Source organism: Passer montanus, unplaced genomic scaffold (genome assembly GCF_014805655.1).
Source record: "Passer montanus isolate IOZ18808 unplaced genomic scaffold, ASM1480565v1 scaffold97, whole genome shotgun sequence".
NCBI lineage: Eukaryota > Metazoa > Chordata > Aves > Passeriformes > Passeridae > Passer > Passer montanus.
In genome coordinates this window covers 74,383-91,705 of record NW_024375145.1, presented here as the reverse complement: position 1 = coordinate 91,705, position 17,323 = coordinate 74,383, and positions in this window count along the sequence as shown.

Here is a 17,323-nt window from a genome sequence, read left to right as displayed (position 1 = left end):
CACTACCTTTTATTACAAAAGCAAGCAAACAAAAAAACAGAGGGGAAAAAAACCCCAAACAAAACCCCCACATATAATCAAGTGACTGAACTGTTTGAGTTATTAAAGGCCTGTGGAGGAACCATTTCTTCATAAATTGAATACCAGCAGAGAACATCAAATAGAAAATAGAATAAATTCAACTACAGCCTGGAAAGAATAAATGTGGCTTTGGTTATACTAATTTCACTTTTAGAAGAAAGGAGAGGCTTTCAAGCCCATTTAACTGGTTATGGAAATTTTGCAGGTTTTTACTTTCACTACAAACAGTTTTATTCTTGGGTCTTGTTATTATTTTCATATTCTCTGATGTAGTTGTAACAGGACAAATCCTTGCTCATGAGGGATAGCCAAAGGTAACATAAAATTACTGTATTTTGAAATATGTAGTTAACAAAGGTGGCCTTAACAGGTACATTTAGGCCTCTTTTTTAACAACACAATTGACAAATAACTTTGAAAAATGTACATTGCAGTAAGAGAAAATGTCATATCTAATGGACAGTTGTAACAGGACAAATCCTTGCTCATGAGGGATAGCCAAAGGTAACATAAAATTTGGAATATGTAGTTTACAAATGTGGCCTTAACAGGTACATTTAGGCCTCTTTTTTAACAACACAATTGACAAATAACTTTGAAAAATGTACATTGCAGTAAGAGAAAATGTCATATCTACAAAGATAAATAATGGGCAGTGAAACTAAATATTTGGAAAACTGCATTCTTTTTCTACTGTTTCTGCAAAAACAAAAAAAAATTAAAATCAATGCTCTCTCTATTAATCTTTTCTTTCATTAAGTTTAAGCACCCTGGATAGAGTAAATTGGATATCCCATGTCCATATGCAAGTTAGCTCAATCAAAGCCTAAGATGTTGTCTGTGCAGACACACTGAGCATGAAATTAGAGAGGCTGATGGATTTATAATTCTACATATGAATGATTAAATTCCCAGAATGGCAAGATCCTCCAGGATAAATTCTTATAAGGCTGAATTTTCAGATTTAAATTGGAAAAAAAAAAAGAAGACACATAAGAGTCTGTTATTATCATGAAGATAGAAACACCCTTGGATACATGGGACACCAGAAAACAGCAATCTTGCCATAAAACACCATAAAAACAGAACTTCAGAATTTGCAGTTATTCTTATTTCAATATTGGCAATAGCTCTAGACAGTAACAATCAAATGTTCGTTTTTTTCTTTTTTGTTCCCCTGATCTTTTCAATGAACTCTACAGCTGTAAATGTTTGGGTCTGCAGCATGAATTGCAGAGAATATTTGATTTCCATCACTAACAGCAGTTATCTCAAACTCAGATTTGCTGTGCAAATAGTAGGGACTACAAATTCACTTTTATAAACTTTCTGAGTCAGTCGTTTAATATTCTCCTCAAGAGAACTTCTCAGAAATAACTTTTTTTTTAATAACAGCAAACAGGATGGTGACAGATAAAGATCTTTGGAAGCTATTTTATTTTAAAAATAGAACATAGTGGCACATTTCTCAATAGCTGTGTTTTCTCTTACAATGCATGACAATGGCTATACATATAATGAGTTTTTCCTCCAGTTAAAGCTGTTAAACAGACTTCAGACTGCTTTTCTAACTTGAATAGACTTTTTGTAGATAACTATGTAATCTTATATGAATCAGACAGAAAAAAGGAGGGAAACACTGCAGTGATACAATGCAAGTCATCCCCAACTAATAGCAAGAAAATAAATTTATTTTAATACCACATTGTTATAGCAAGCAGTGGGTTACTATTAAACATGTAAATGCAATGAATTACTGACACCAAGGTGACAAAAACATTAATGACTTTTGACAACTTATGGTGTAATTAAAGATGCCATAGTATATTTGAGTCCGTAAAGTTTCTAACCGAAAGATTAATTTTAAGATTATCATATTAAGGGAGAAAATAGATTTTTCAAATCTATATTATTTTGGCCTTTTAGGAAAACATCTTGTCCTCCAGAACATTTATATTGCATAGACATAAGCCTTCACACTTGTTAATAAGAACAAACTCCTCTTCTTAAATTTGCTATATAGCAACGAGGAGAAGGAGCAAAAAAATATTTCCAACCTATGGCCATGAGACTGCAGCCATGAACCAAAGCTGATCTGGTATGCAGTAAGAAACAGAGTTATCATTAAGTTACAGAGACTAATTAACCCAATCTGCAGGCCAGACACACACATTTCCATTGGCTTTCAGAGGGAGTGAAAGACAGAATTGCTGCAAAGAGAATATTTGTTGCTTGTGGTCCTTCAACAAAACTTGATCCTTTCTTCAATTCCTCCTCATTTCAAAAATTCAAATCCCATCTTGTGGAAAAACTGAGGAATTTAATGCAGAATCTGGGACAGGCAGCACAGTAATGAAAACCTGTGCCACTTCTTTTGCAAAAAAGATCATGTATTAGGAAAGTATTTCCTATTTCTCTGTCATTAAGAACTATTCTCTCTGAAGTGTTACTGTGACTGAGAAAAAATAAGAGTTCATATTCCTGTGAAGAGGCATGAGCCAAACATGAATTATTTCCCTATAAATTCCAAATTTACACAAGGTAGGGTGCAGCAGCACATTCTGCAGAACAGAGATGTGAATACCAGCACTTCTGACAACAATGAAATCATTTATGTACCTCCCCAACACAGGAGTTTATAAATATGAGGTCTGTAGGGCACAGACTTATCCATGACAGCCTCTGTCATGACACCCCAGTGCCAGGCAACCCTTGCCTCCAAAATGGCCTGGGATAAGATTTCATACAACAAAATGAAACCTAAAGCCATCCAGCCCCTACAATATGAATTTCCATATGCCATAGGAAATACAAGTTTTTCTGGACAGTCAACATAGCTTTTCTTTCACAGCCTAATTAATTACACAATAGCAGCAGCAAGGTTCTTCTTCTCCACACAACAACATCCAGTTCAAGAACGTGAATCTCTGAGAGGTGAAATTCAGGTTTTTGAAGTTTGAACTGGGTTTGGGAACGGCAAAAATCTCTCCAGGAGGGCTACAGGACAGGAAGAGAAAGTGAGTTTTCCTGGTTCCTGTAAATAGTCTTAGCTGTCTAAGAAAGGCAATAGAAAGCTGAGAGCTTTAAATTGAAAATGCCAGGCTTGTGCAGTAAATTGGTATGGGTAAAAAAAGGTCTCAAAACTGGCTTATGGGCACCATCCATATTGTGGAATTGCTTTCTTCCATCTCGACTTTGTTTCCTCCTTAATAAGCAGATTATTTTTCTCCACACTAATCTTTCTCAAATGCAACCTCTGTTCCTTGGCTTTCCTTCTCAGAGTAGAGAGCTTGTTTCCTTTTCCCTAAAAATACCCTGAATAAAAGTTTGACTCCTGCAAGACTGTCCTACAGGAATAAGATTTGAAGTCCATGTGAGCCATTCCTTAAAACTGTGTTACAGAACTGACAGCATGCTTCAATAATCTTTGAAAAAAAAATCACTGGGAAAAGTAAACACAGTAAATAATTTTTAGACAACACAAAGCAGCAATATTTAGGAAAGGTTAGTAAAAATGAGGCATCAAGGGAGAAGTTATTTTAGAATACTCTCCCCTTTTATTCTTTCTTTCCCCCTTGTCCCTTTTTATATTTTCTTTTTTTTTTCCCTTTTTATTTCTTTTCTTTTCTTTTTTTCTGGGAGCAATGTTAAGATTCCTTAGTCTGCCATTTTTACATGGAACAGTAAATGATCTTCTGACTAAATTCAAGTTTCAGAGGCAAGTGGAATATGCACATTTTAAGTGGAACTATTTAAATTCATCTGTATTACTACCTCACTTCTTACTGCAGCTGGGTACAGAAGTGAGGTTTATTGAAAGAATATAGACTAACATGAAGAATGCACCGAATAAAAATAGAATGTCAGTGTATAGAGAGATGTGTTAATGTCTCAATGATCTTTTGCTACTTCCTCACGTGTAATTATCAACTTTCAGTCTTTAGATCCTCCAGAGTCCTCCTCATTACTCCAGAAGTACCTGACAATTTAGAAGAAAAGCTAGAACACGGCAGCTATGCATCTGTACTGAGAATCAGAGGTTCATCAACTGATAGAGATTTAAAACCATCCCACAACAGTTGAAATGGCCTAAAAAATCATAAGAGTTTAACTTGGATTTCTTCATTTCTATTGTATAATTTACCATCGTCTATATACTACCTTAGAGATGCAAGGGCTCCTTTGGAGGATTTTATGTCTGTCAGGAATGTGGAATAGCAGGGTTTATTTGAAGTCACCACACATCCTGTGATTTAGAGACTCACCTCAAATTTATTGATGATTTTGTTGTGCAGTCAAGTCCATTACAGGGAACTGAACCTGCAATTCAAAACCCTGACTGTGCACTCTCCTCACCCTCAAATAATGCCACAGGTTACTTCTCAGCAAACTCCTTATCTTCCAAGACAGATGTGGAATAATTAACTCAGCCCTGTCTCTAAAGCCCAGGTTAAGTGAGGGAAAATGATGAAATGACAAAGAAAAATACCCATACTTTTCTCTCGTGTCACTTTGATAAATAATCCATAAAATAAACATGAGACCTTGTGAGGGTTGTGTGATACAAGAAGCATAAAATCATAACATTATTAAGGTTGGAAAAGACCTCCAAAATCACTGCATGGGACCCTTGACCTCCCCACCACTGTGTTCACCTCTAAACCTTGTCCCCAAAATGCCACATCCACATGGGGTTTGGGCAGTTTTGGGGGTGTTGATTCGTTCTCTTCCTAGGCAGCCTATTCCACTGCCTGACCACCCTTTTAGGGATGAACTTTTTCCCTAATATCAAATCTAGACTGCTCCTGAGCAAATTCAAATTCAGACCATTTTATTTTTTCCTGTGTGCCATGCTTAAGTCTAAACCACAAAAAATTGTGAGGGGGGAAAACAGGAAATAACAGAGCAAAGTATCACTCACAGGATTGGTTTTTTACTCTTCCTTTGCAGGAACATTAAATAAATTTTGCCATATTTCCCAGAACACACTGAGAGAATGCATAGAATCCTTTCTATGCTTTAGCCTCTGTCACAGAATTCACCCTCTTAACTTTAATTCTTTTGCTCTGTAAATAACTTTGCATAACGATAATTAAAAATAAAAAGGAAATGCCAATTTGGGAAAAACAAATAATTGTTCTATATGTCAGAGCCTTTATTGCTACAATCTTAGTACTCCAAAAATTAACTGAGGAGAAAAAATTATACAGATGTAATTATGTGTCTGAAGAGATTAGGTAATTTTAATAATTTTATGACATTTTATTGCAAGACATTTATTCTGGATGACTTAGGATGAACCATTAAAAATCAATGCTGAATTTTGCTCTCCTAATTTCCAGATTACACAGCAGGTGGTGGGGATGGGCAGGAACAAGAAGAATATTACATATGAAATGTACTGTGAAGTTATTCATGCTTATGAAGTGAATTGGTGACATTTCCTGCAAGAGTATGGTAGGAAATATAGATAATACTTTAGCAGTGTTTCTTTGTCATTTGGACAAAAAAAAAAAATCAGTATAGGTGTAGATCTGTGCCTTTATTTTTCTACTTTTTGCAGTTTTACTTGTTTTCAAGACCTGCTAAGTATCTAAAAAACAACAGGAGACAAAGAAAAAGGGGAGCAGACAGGTGTGTTTGACAAACAACTCTGCTCTGAGAAAGACACTGCTGATGATCAGTTCTAGTCATTGGCTCCTTGGCATTTCTAATCTGATTTTTCCTAGAGATGACATCTTGAGCAGAAATCAGCCCAGTACTGCCTCAGAAGTTAAGCAGCAGCAGAAAGAAACCTAAAACTGCATCCAACAGCACGTGTCAATTTCTCTAGATGTGAGAGAAGTGGTTTGCCTTTGCTTTTCAGTTTAATAACAACAAAAAAATGCCATTATCCTAGGAAATTCATTAAAAGGGCATTTAACGAATGATGTACATTCTTGGTGGGCTCCCAGGAACCACTGGACAGTGAAATAATGTGCACAAGATGGCCAGAAACACTCATTTGTCTGCTCACTTTTGCACAGCCTTTGAGTTTTTTTGCTCTACTATTTTCTTCCCAGACAGCATCCCTTGCTCAGATTACATCATCCCTTTGTAATTCCCCCAGTGCAACATGTTCCATTTCCATAATTAATAAGTGACAATTGCTGGACAAACACGCACTCTGGATGGAATAATTATTTCATTTGGAAATGTGCTGAAGCAATTAGAACTCTCTTTCCCTGGACAGTGTGATTGTAATAGCATAGTTTGCTGTGGTAAATTAATAGCTAATTATCTTTATCCTGAAACTTTGTGGGACAGTGCTCTGGATCCATCCAAAAGCCCCTGTGGTATTCCTGATTTATTGCTCCTGCATAGAATCTAGGCTTATTTTAAGGCTTTTTCCTTATATTTATAGGTTCTTCCCATTCTCTTTAGCTGGGAAGGAGATACAGAAGACACAGCTAGCAAGGCACAAAGCAAAAAAACCATAAAAATCTGTAATAATGGAAAAAAAATTCTTGAAAGTCTTTCTTTGCGAATAGCAATTGGCAATGAAAAAGGATACTTTGTTTCAAATACCAAACTGTGTTGACATTGCTCTGTTAATTTAATAAATTCAAAATGGTGAAATATGCATTCATGGGGTTAACAGGAAGGGGTTGTATTTCATGGTCAGTTAGGAACCAGCAGTTTTTGTGCAGAAATGTCTGCCACCTAAACCTGAATTTACTTATGAGTCTGCTTTCTCTGGCTAAACTGAGAAAAAAAAATTCGTTAGTCTGCTAGTAACATAATTGCACTACTTCAACAGAGAAACAATACTAATAAAATAGCAAACATAATGGCGCTACTGCACAGTGACTCTCCTTTTCATTTATTGTATATTGAAAATATTCAGTTTAGAGAAGACAGTTTCTTACTGCTGACAGAGGAAGATCTATGAACAGTGGAACACTTTCATCCTTTATTTTCACCTAATTTTTTTTTTTTTTGGACAACGTAATTCATATTTTTAAAAAATTAAATCAAAGCCCATACATATGAGAAAGGTAAACTCCCATTAGCCACTTTTACTAAATAAATGCAATATGGGATTCTTGCTAGTAGAAATTCTCAGATGTTGGATTTTGAAAGCTTCTGAAACAAAATTAATTGGTACCTTGCAAAAAAATTTGCAACTGAATAGAGGCCTCTAACACTTCTATTTCATGTCAACTGGTTAATGACAGTTACTCAATCATTTCTTGCTTCTGAAAGTGTGGTCTCTGCAGTTCAGAAGAGATGCAGCAATGAAAGGCTGTGAGTTGCTCATGGCAATTCCTGTCCCATCTCTAACCAACTTCATAAATAAACAAAACTTCCTGCTCCACAGGGGATGGAAAAAAAAAACAGAGTGTGTGTGTTTATATGTTTCTATTATGGATCCTATTACAGTTTCATTATCTGAAATTCACTGTTCTTGTACCTTCTCTCTAAATGATTCAGAAAGTGCAAAGGGAGACTAGCAACCAACTTACATAACAGCAACCAACAAACTGAATTTCAACAGCTGACTGAAAGAGTAATGAAAATCCCATTAAATGCAAAAAAAAAAAAAAAATTCCACATTTTTTCCTTGGACAGTCTGGTTTGCATACTGTTGGGCAGTTACTTTGGAAAGCTACAATAAGTTGGCTGAACAAGTCTAAGAACCAGCTGGGCAAACACCTACAAGAAAATATCACTGATCTCTTGGGAATTCAGATGAGAAATCTGACACTTACAAATGGGATTTCTTTCCTAAAACTCTGCTTATTTTGAGCCACTTCAGAGAAATGCCAAGACAGATGTTCAAGATGCTTATCATCTTTCATAAACAGGCTTAGATATAACATGCGAATATCACTGAAGATGTTTAAACATCTGCATATGTGCACAAAATCACAGAAAGATTTCTGTGTCTTATTCAGATGTTTAATTCAAAACTAATTCCTCAGTACTCGCTTCGCATCAAAACCTGAAGTTAATGAAGTCTGGATGCCACTAATGTACACTGCAAAGCATTTTGAATGCTAGCTCTATAAAATATTTTAAACAAATTATTCTATTCTATTCTATTCTATTCTATTCTTGGTCTCTGTAGACTTCTGATCTTTTTCTCTCTCTGTTCTTGTAGTATAGTTTTAATGTAGTATTTTAATATATTACATAACATAATAAATCAGCCTTCTGAGCAAAATGGAGTCAAGCCTCGTGTCCTCACACTTGGGGCATTCACCGCAAGAAATATACATTTCATTCATACTTAGTCCTTTCCTGTGTTTTGATATAGTTGGATATCCATGATGGATGATGACAAAATACCTTAAAAATTTCTCTTTACGGCCACGGTATTCACTCAGTATGAGTTTAAGAATCACAGAATCCCAGGGTATTTGGGGCTGGAAGGGATGTCTGGAGAGCCCAATTCCCCAGGCCAGGCAGGGTGCCCTGGGCAGGGGCCCAGCCCCGTGCCCAGCTGGGGCTGCCATGGCTCCACACAGGGACACTCCAGGCCCTCCCTGGGCAGCTGCTCCAGGCCTCTGCCCCTCCATGGACACAAGTTCTTCCTCCTGCTGCTGCCCCTGCCTGCCCTGCCTGGGATGGCCACTGCTGCTGCTGCTGCCCCTGGCAGCCCTGAGCAGAGCCTGCCCGTGCTCTGGCAGCCCTGGCAGATGTCGGGCTGGGTGGATGGAGGGACCCCCCTCGGTGTTCCCTTCTGCAGCCTGCCCAGCCCAGCCCAGAGCTGCTGCAGAGCCCAAATCCTCTCGGGGGCTGCCCTGGAGCCTCTCCAGCAGCTCCTGGTGTGTGCTGTGCTCAGGAGCCTCAGCAGGGCAGGGCACAGGGGCAGCGTCCCCTCCCTCACTGCTCCCACTCTCTTCCTCACGCTCAGGAACACATAATCATGGAATGATTCTATGCAGGTGCTTTTACTAAAGAGCTCTGGGTGTCAGGGGTGAACAGACCCAAATCTGACTCCGACATGGGTTTGGGATGAACATGTTTCATATTCCATCGTTATGTGACTTACATATTAATTATTAAACTTGCATTGTTGTATTGTATGCATTGATTTCATCTAAGCATGGATTTGTCACGATCCCCCTCAAACCCTTGAACATAGTTTCTCATGATTCTTCTTACAATTAAACAATCACTATATCTAATTACTAAGCAATCATCACATCTAACAATTATATCATTTATCATATTATGATTACACAGGTACAGTTTCACATGACCCAGCAAACGCAAGGCCTAGCATTGCCCTTCACAGGGCCTGCCCTTCACAATTCCCCAGGGCCTACCAAGCCTAACTTACTTTCTAACTCCCCAAATATACCATGATTTTAGAAACATTTTATCCCTGTACTATCACTCCCCAGCCTCTTTATTCCACTTTTTGCTACTTCCTGTAGCAAATTCCTCCTTTCTGTGCTTTTTTCCATTTCCTACCAGGGTGGCCTAACTCATAGCAAGTTTCTTGTGTGTCCAAGACAAAACATGCAGTGAGAGGATTAAAATTGTCCATTCTGAAGAGCATCTTCCTCCCAAACCATTCATGAAGGAACATCTGTTCTTTATTAAAAAAAAATAAAAATATATATATATATATATATAATTGTGATACATTCCACTGAATGTATTTCAAAAATATTTATAATACCATGGATACTTCTGATGAGTTCCACTTACACATGAGTGAATTTGTATGTGAAAAAAGCTAAAAAATCACTAAACAAAGAAACATTCACCACTAATTCAAACATACATATATATATATATATATGTATGTGTGTGTGTGTGTGTGTGTGTGTATAAAATAGTATGAGTATTTTTTATTTATAAATCAAATAAGCTACATGTCAGTTATCAATGAAAGCATCCTGTTTATATCAAACTCCTTTCCTGCCTTTGCCTTTATTGACTGAAAGATATATAAATATTTCCTTTGGATCTCTCCTCCCCAAATCCCAAACTTCCTGGATGACCTGCCACAGAAAACAATGTGCAACATTTTATATTTACATGTACATTTGCATTTACATTTATATTTCCTACATCTATTTCATATTTATATGCAAGTATAGGTATCATATATAAGGAGATCAGAAAACAATGTGCAACATTTTATATTTACATGTACATTTGCATTTATATTTCCTACATCTATTTCATATTTATATGCATGTATAGGTATCATATATATGGAGATATATATATAATACATACATATTTATGTGTATGAAGGACAAGCTGTAGCACTTCAACAGAAAAGTGGAATCAATGCAACAGCATTTAAACATAGCAAAATTTAAATATAAGCCAAATGTTATTTATAATGGGATTTAAAATGCAATTCAAAATTATATTCTGTGCAAAGGTAAGCGCCTTATCTATCTAAAGCCAAATAATTATTTAAGTCACACAACAAAAGTAGTTTTGACATCCGAAAACAATTTCTACCTCAAGTCAGTGTAAAATCTGAAGCTCATCAAGAAAAAGCAAAGCAAAAAGCAAAGAAAAAACAAAAATCCTTCGCACTTTTCCGGACTCAAAATTAGTTTGAAGAGTTTTTTTCATGGCAATGATAATCATCATGGCAATGATAATCATCATGGTAGATGATTTAATTATTGTATTAAATTCAGAAAATATAAAAAGTAAATGTCCTATCAAACATGTCTGAAATACTAAACCATGAGATTCCTGTTAGGCAAGAGCCAGCAGCATTCAGGTGTCTCTCCATGCTGCAATCCAAAGGTGTGACTTCCAGCTGCATGCACGAAATAAATTCCCTTGCTCATCTTTGATTGTGATGAAACAGCCCAGAATGAGCAGAATAATTTGTTCATAAGAAATGAGATTTTCAGGAGCTGGAACCAAATATGGAGAAAATGCTCCTTGTGAGGGGGAAAGTAAAACTTATGGTCCTGACTGAGGGAAATCTCCCACAAAGGGTTGGTGAGGGATTATCCCCACTGGAGAGATGCTGGGTGGGTCCAGAGGATTTGTGTCATCAACCTCAGGAAGCACAATGAGCAAAGGAGGAGGAACTCTGCATTTTGTGAGTCAATTTTCCCATTGCAGCCACTCACCCTTAATATCTTAGAATTCAAAAAGACAAGCAGGACTTTTTCATCATTAAATCATATAAACTAACCCCCTCCAAAAAGACATTTGGGGATTAACTGAATTTCATGTCTTATCCTAGACCGTGGCAATCAGTCAAAAATAAACTGTTGCATATAAATTTTACTTCAGAAAAGCACAAATTTATAACATCAAGGAATTTCATAGCATGGGAAATTTTTCTATGCATTCATGCCATGTAAGCTTCAGATTCAAATGTCTTTTTTTATTCCTCATCAGTCAAAAATATATTTTCACACAATAAATATATACCCATATACAATGGAGGAATTTCATTACACATTACAAGAATTTTATTGCTGTATCACACATTTTTTATATTTTCTTTCAAGATTTATATTGCTGTCATGCTCTGAAACTTACATTGAAATGCAATTTTGTATGGGCTCCTATCATTTATTGCCTAGGACACTTTGATGTCCAGAATGCATAATTCTGTGATCTAGTTATATGTAGAAAAATATTATTTTTGTTTATGCAAATTTAATATTATAGTATTATTTGCAATTAGTATCTCTTCTTAAATAATATTATACATAATGTAGTAACTTTGTGATAATGGTGCCAGAATGAGTATTATACATCTACATATAAATATAGGTGTATGTATTTTTATAAATATATTATAAATCTATATTTGTATTTGTATTTGTATTTATATTTATAAATATATGTTTTACATATATTTATTACATATATACATATATATATATTTATTATTATAGAAACAATTAATATGTATTTAAAATAATTGAAATACTAAATTTAAATTTGCCAGTTTGAAAGCTCTGCTTGCCTGAGTTGTTATTAGTTTTCACATATATTTTTGAGCTACACGTTCTCTTTACTTTGGAAAAAGAACACTCTTGGAAGCTTTTGTCCCTTTAGAGACAGAAGGACTTTCTTTGCTGCCTGATTTTGTCCTTCTGTGTCATTTTTTTCCCCGTTTGATGGGAACTGGAATGGACTCCCTAAATATTTATGACCCTGTGATCAGGCCTCCTGCTAGCACTGCCTTTACCCTTTAGCACTTAATCAGGATGGACACATTTAAAACATCAAGCCTGAATCTTGGCCTAACTGTAGTCAAAAGACATTTTTCCATGGATTTAAACAAGTCCATGGCTCCATCCTCTGGGGAAGGCTCTTTGAAAAATGTTTTTTTTTGTGTCACTTCTGAGCCGTTGGTTGCTACCCAGCATTTTGGATTCAGGAGAGTTACAAATGACAGGGTAAACAATTCCAAAACTCTCCAAAATAAGGACTGGGTGACTTTTTTCTTGATTTCCAGATAGTCCTTTTATGCTTCTCTGCAAATTTTTAAGTTTTGGTTTCTTTTATATCACTTTTCTCAGCCTACAAAAGTATTATCCTTAATTCATTTAACATATTTACTTCCATATTATTTTGCAATACCCAAAATTTTCTTGGATTTTAATGCTAAGACTGACTCTCCCTTACCTCTTTAATTATCTTCTTGTAATTCCACCTCCACAGACTCAAAAGCTTTTACATAATTTATGGGAAAATAAGAAATTGAGAAACAGCATTTTTTTATTAATTCATTGCAAAGTATAATTCTTATGGCTATTGACAAGTATCTTCTTATTTTATTAGCATTCTGAATTGTAGCCTTGAAAAATAGTACACACTGAGGGAGAGAAGAAAAAAAAGTTGGAATATCCTTTATATGATTTTTTTTTCATTTCCATTTGGTTTAAATTTTACTTCAGATCTTTGGTTTACACCACAGAAAGGTTTCTGAATCTTGGACTAGATCTTAAAACTCATTCACTATTTCTCTTCAGTGTGTATCAATAGGATTTGATAGATACAAGACTAAAAGCAACATCTGGAATTTTTAAAAATACAACACGTTTATCAATCACTAAGACAAATTCACTTTTTTTTTTTTTCAAATTACTTATCCATAAATTGGGTGAGCATTTTTTTCTTTATTTTTCTCTATACAGAATTGTTGGCCAACTTCATATAATCAGATTTGGGTTTTCACTGATTCTAACCTAAGTTAAATTTTAATTTACCTGGTGCAGCTCTGATTTTAAAAGCAAGCATGTCATGTTACACAGCTCACTGGCATCAAGTGATTGAGTATATTTGAAATAGGCTGTTACAAATACCTCCAAATACAAAAATGCATAAAGATGGATATATATGTGTATGTGTTCACTCCGTGTGAATAGCAACCACACTTTTGGTGCACAAACATTGGATGCAGCAGAATTTGGTCTATTTTGGCCCAAAGGTGGGAAGAATAAGGCAAAGATATTTATTAATATCTTTTTTGTTAGAGCTCTGTGTCAGAGGAAGGTGAGAAAATAAAACCTGTACCAGTTTTAGTGTAGAACAGGAATAGTATAGAACATTTTCCATACAGAAAATCTGCCCCTTGTAGTTCAGGGCAATAGCTCAGCCAGGATCATGGAGGGGGAGTTTATAATTTCCAAAAGTTGGGCTACATGAGGTATTGCACCCAGCCTCTGCACTCCCCTAAGTGTAGATATCTGTCTGCCAGTAACTGAAGAGGCTGACCACTAATTAATCCAAAAAGATGAATGATTAAAGACCTCTGCAGACATTCATAGTGTTTGTTTGGTAAAATAAAGAACGAACACGAGCCAGCTCAAACAATGAAGATTAAGTTTCCTACCACTAAATTATCATCCCTTCTGAGCAGAAGACCAAGAGGAATTTATTTTTATATTTGTGCTAAATTCTTCAAGGGTGGAAGTATCTTGAAGCCTCATTAAAGTAAGGCTCTTAAAGTAAGCATCATCATCAGATTTATAGTGAAATAAAATTTTACTATTATTTTCAGAAGTACAACTTTTATTTACAATATTTATAGCATTTTATATTCAGAACTTTCCCTGGAACTGTTATTAACATCTTCTGCCTAGAGCTTTTTCACAAATATCTTGATATAGTCCTTTCTTTTAAATTCTGACTAGACAGCTATTAAATAAATGGAAGCAAATGAGTTATACATAATGTTATTTCTCTGCATAAAATACTTCCATCATAAGTCAGTCAGCTAATTCAGGGGACTCAGCAAGGAAATTCTGTGTAATTACTATTCCTGGCCTCTAATTTTGGTCACTTTCTTCTTCCAAACTACCCACACAGAGGACTGCCGCACCTAGGAGATCTCAGGTGCTCAGGATGGATGTTGCCACAAGGTTTTCATTTTACTTTTGTCAAGACAGGAGGGCTGTAGTGTGTCATCCTTGATGATGTTAAAATTCTGTCTGGGAAGGGTCCTGGGTGTCCCTGCTTGAGCACAGAGCTTGGGGCAGTGACCTCCAGAAGTCCCTTTCACCCTCAGCTATTCTGTGGCATTCCTTGTGACATCAGGGACAGCTTGGATCAAGGTCATACTGTGACATTTTTTTATGTCCTTAAAGAAAATCTTAATATTTTCCTTGAAGGTTTTTAAATGTAGAGTCTTGACAGAACAGTAGGTTTCTGTGCAGAGGCAGGTTCCTTATTGCAGTTTAATTCCAATAATTTTATCTTTGCCTATTTATTCTCCATGTCTGAATTATAAATGAGTATATTAAAGTATATTCATAATTATCAGTGTAACCAGAGCCTGAAAAAGCCATATTATACATGCTGAATTTATGGGGGGAAAAAGCAAAAAAAGCATCCTTCCTGTCTCAGATTCTTCCTAAAGCCTAATCAAAATGCACCTCATTGAATTCCAAATAGATCTTCCTGAAACAAAATAGGAAAACAGTTTCTGAAAATAACCTGGAAAAAAGGCATCTTCTATCTGACTACTAATATATGTTCTGAAGAGACACATCATCACATTAGATCTTAGCATTCCCTATATTGTCCCTAAATGCAGGGCTTCCTTCATGTAAATCCACTAGCAGCTTAGAAACGTAAAAAAGTTTTTAAAGAATTAACAAATTTATCAACTGTATAATAAGTGACCACCAACTATTTCATAAATTACTTATTATGACATTATTTAGTATCCTGTTATGTTGTATTTCTCTCCTGTTTTCCTCTCTATCTTTCTTTACCTGGCATGAACTACTCCCAGTGACTTTAAGCTACTCAGTTCTGAGGGCCAGATTAATCAGGGGAACAGAAATAAAAACAAAAGATAACTCTGTAATAGGAGACACAAGGAATTGTGACTCAAAATGGGCTCTCAAGTAAAAAGCAAAAACCAGCAGCAAAGCAGAGGGAGTCACTACAATGAGACAGCACAATGAAGAAAGGTAACCTTATTTTTTTGTTTCCTTGCTCCAGGTATAGCTTATGGTAATGATGATGTCAGAACAAGGGTGAAGGTTGCACCAGAAAACTTCATTACTTGAGAGGTCAGCTCTACAGGAACTTGGAAATATGAATCAAGGTACAAAGAACTTGGTCAGCTGAGCTGGCCAGCACAGTCAATCAAGGGAAAAAATATAGAAAATATTCACCTTTTAATGAAAGGCATTAAATATCAGCTTTAAATGGAAAAAGCACTTCCTAGATTGCTTCAGGTGACAGAGGAGGTGCAGAGCTGGTCTTTAGTATTCTCTGGGGATCTGTGAAAATCTCTCCAGCTCACCTTAATGTCAGACATCTGTAACACAGGCATTTAGATCCAAACTAGTTATCTGGATGTCCTTTGCAATTGTCTGAGAAAAGCCAGCACAATTTATTTAACCTGTATTAACACACCTATTTAAGGATCAAATTAATTGTGTTCTTCAAGTGCTCTCCCTTGGCTGAAGCAGATAATATATGTGTTATCACACACAGGTTAATATAGTTTTCAAAGCATAAATTGATAAATCCCATCTTGCCTCCCCTATTTTCTCTCAGCCTTTTCCCACAAATTTCTCTCTAAGCTCTAAGATTTCTGTGGCAACTTCTAAATTAATGTGGTAGTCTTGAATCAATCAACAAACTACCACAACAGCACTTTTGAACAAGCAAGGCCTTCTCTGACTTCTGAAATTGGTAATGTATTTGGAAATGCTTTCCTGACCTCAGAGTTAGGATAATTTCTGTATGTTCTGTGCCATAAACAAGCTCTGCTTCTTGGGTGGTTACATAGAGGGACACACTTGGTGTCTGGTGCACGCACAGAATCCTCAATTTCCCACTTATCACTGGCACTATCCAGCATTAATCCTTCTTACAGCTCCGGCAACAGGGTTTTGGTTCCTCAGACCACTCTCTTCTAAAAACCTATCAACCAGACTTTGTTATTTTTCCTGGCATAATCTCATTTTTTTTTTTGGTAAGGAAAACATAACCAGGAAAACCCTTGTTAAATTTTACTCAATAAAATTCCCTAAAAGCAGTAAATTTGTGCCCTCTGCTCAGAGATCTGGCTTTGTCTAGAGAAAAACCTTTCAGGAGGTGAGGGAAACATCCTTATGAAAACAATTTGGAAAACCTAAAAACCAAAGTAACTCTTTCAATTTGCAGTTTTAATTTCAGTGTTTGCTTTTCTTACCTTCTTCTGCTATGGGATCTGAGTCAATAGAAACTATTTTGACTTCAGAGAAACTGCTTTTAAAATAAGAAAAAAAAAAAAGAAGTTGTGAGGGTAGCTCAGGCTGCAGTGACATGAAAGCAAGGTACTGTTTTTATTAGACCCAGGTAAAATCAGAAAAGTAAAGTTATTTCCATTTGCCTCAAGGGAGTGTTGACAATAATGACATTTTGCAGTTCTGCAAGAACATGGGATTTGCAAACTGTGGTAATGTAAATCACCTTGAGAATTGGATTTTTGCCTTAAAACACATTTTATCATCTTCTCAGTAACATGATTGCATTGGGACCTTTGTTAGTACTGGAGAAATGTGACCAAAATATTTTCTTAATGTCTGCACTTGTGAAAATATCCTGATATTTGCATCATACATCAGTCTGGAAGGAATATCCTTCCTTGCAGCTGAGTATCCCATGCTCAGAGCTCAGTCACATTTATAGTCTTCATGTTTTGCAGAAATTTATACTGGAATTGTACAACATCAAAAGCCTTTGTGCCACCTTCTGTGGGTTTTTTTCCACCTCGTTCTCCTGCCTGTTTATGGAAAGAAAA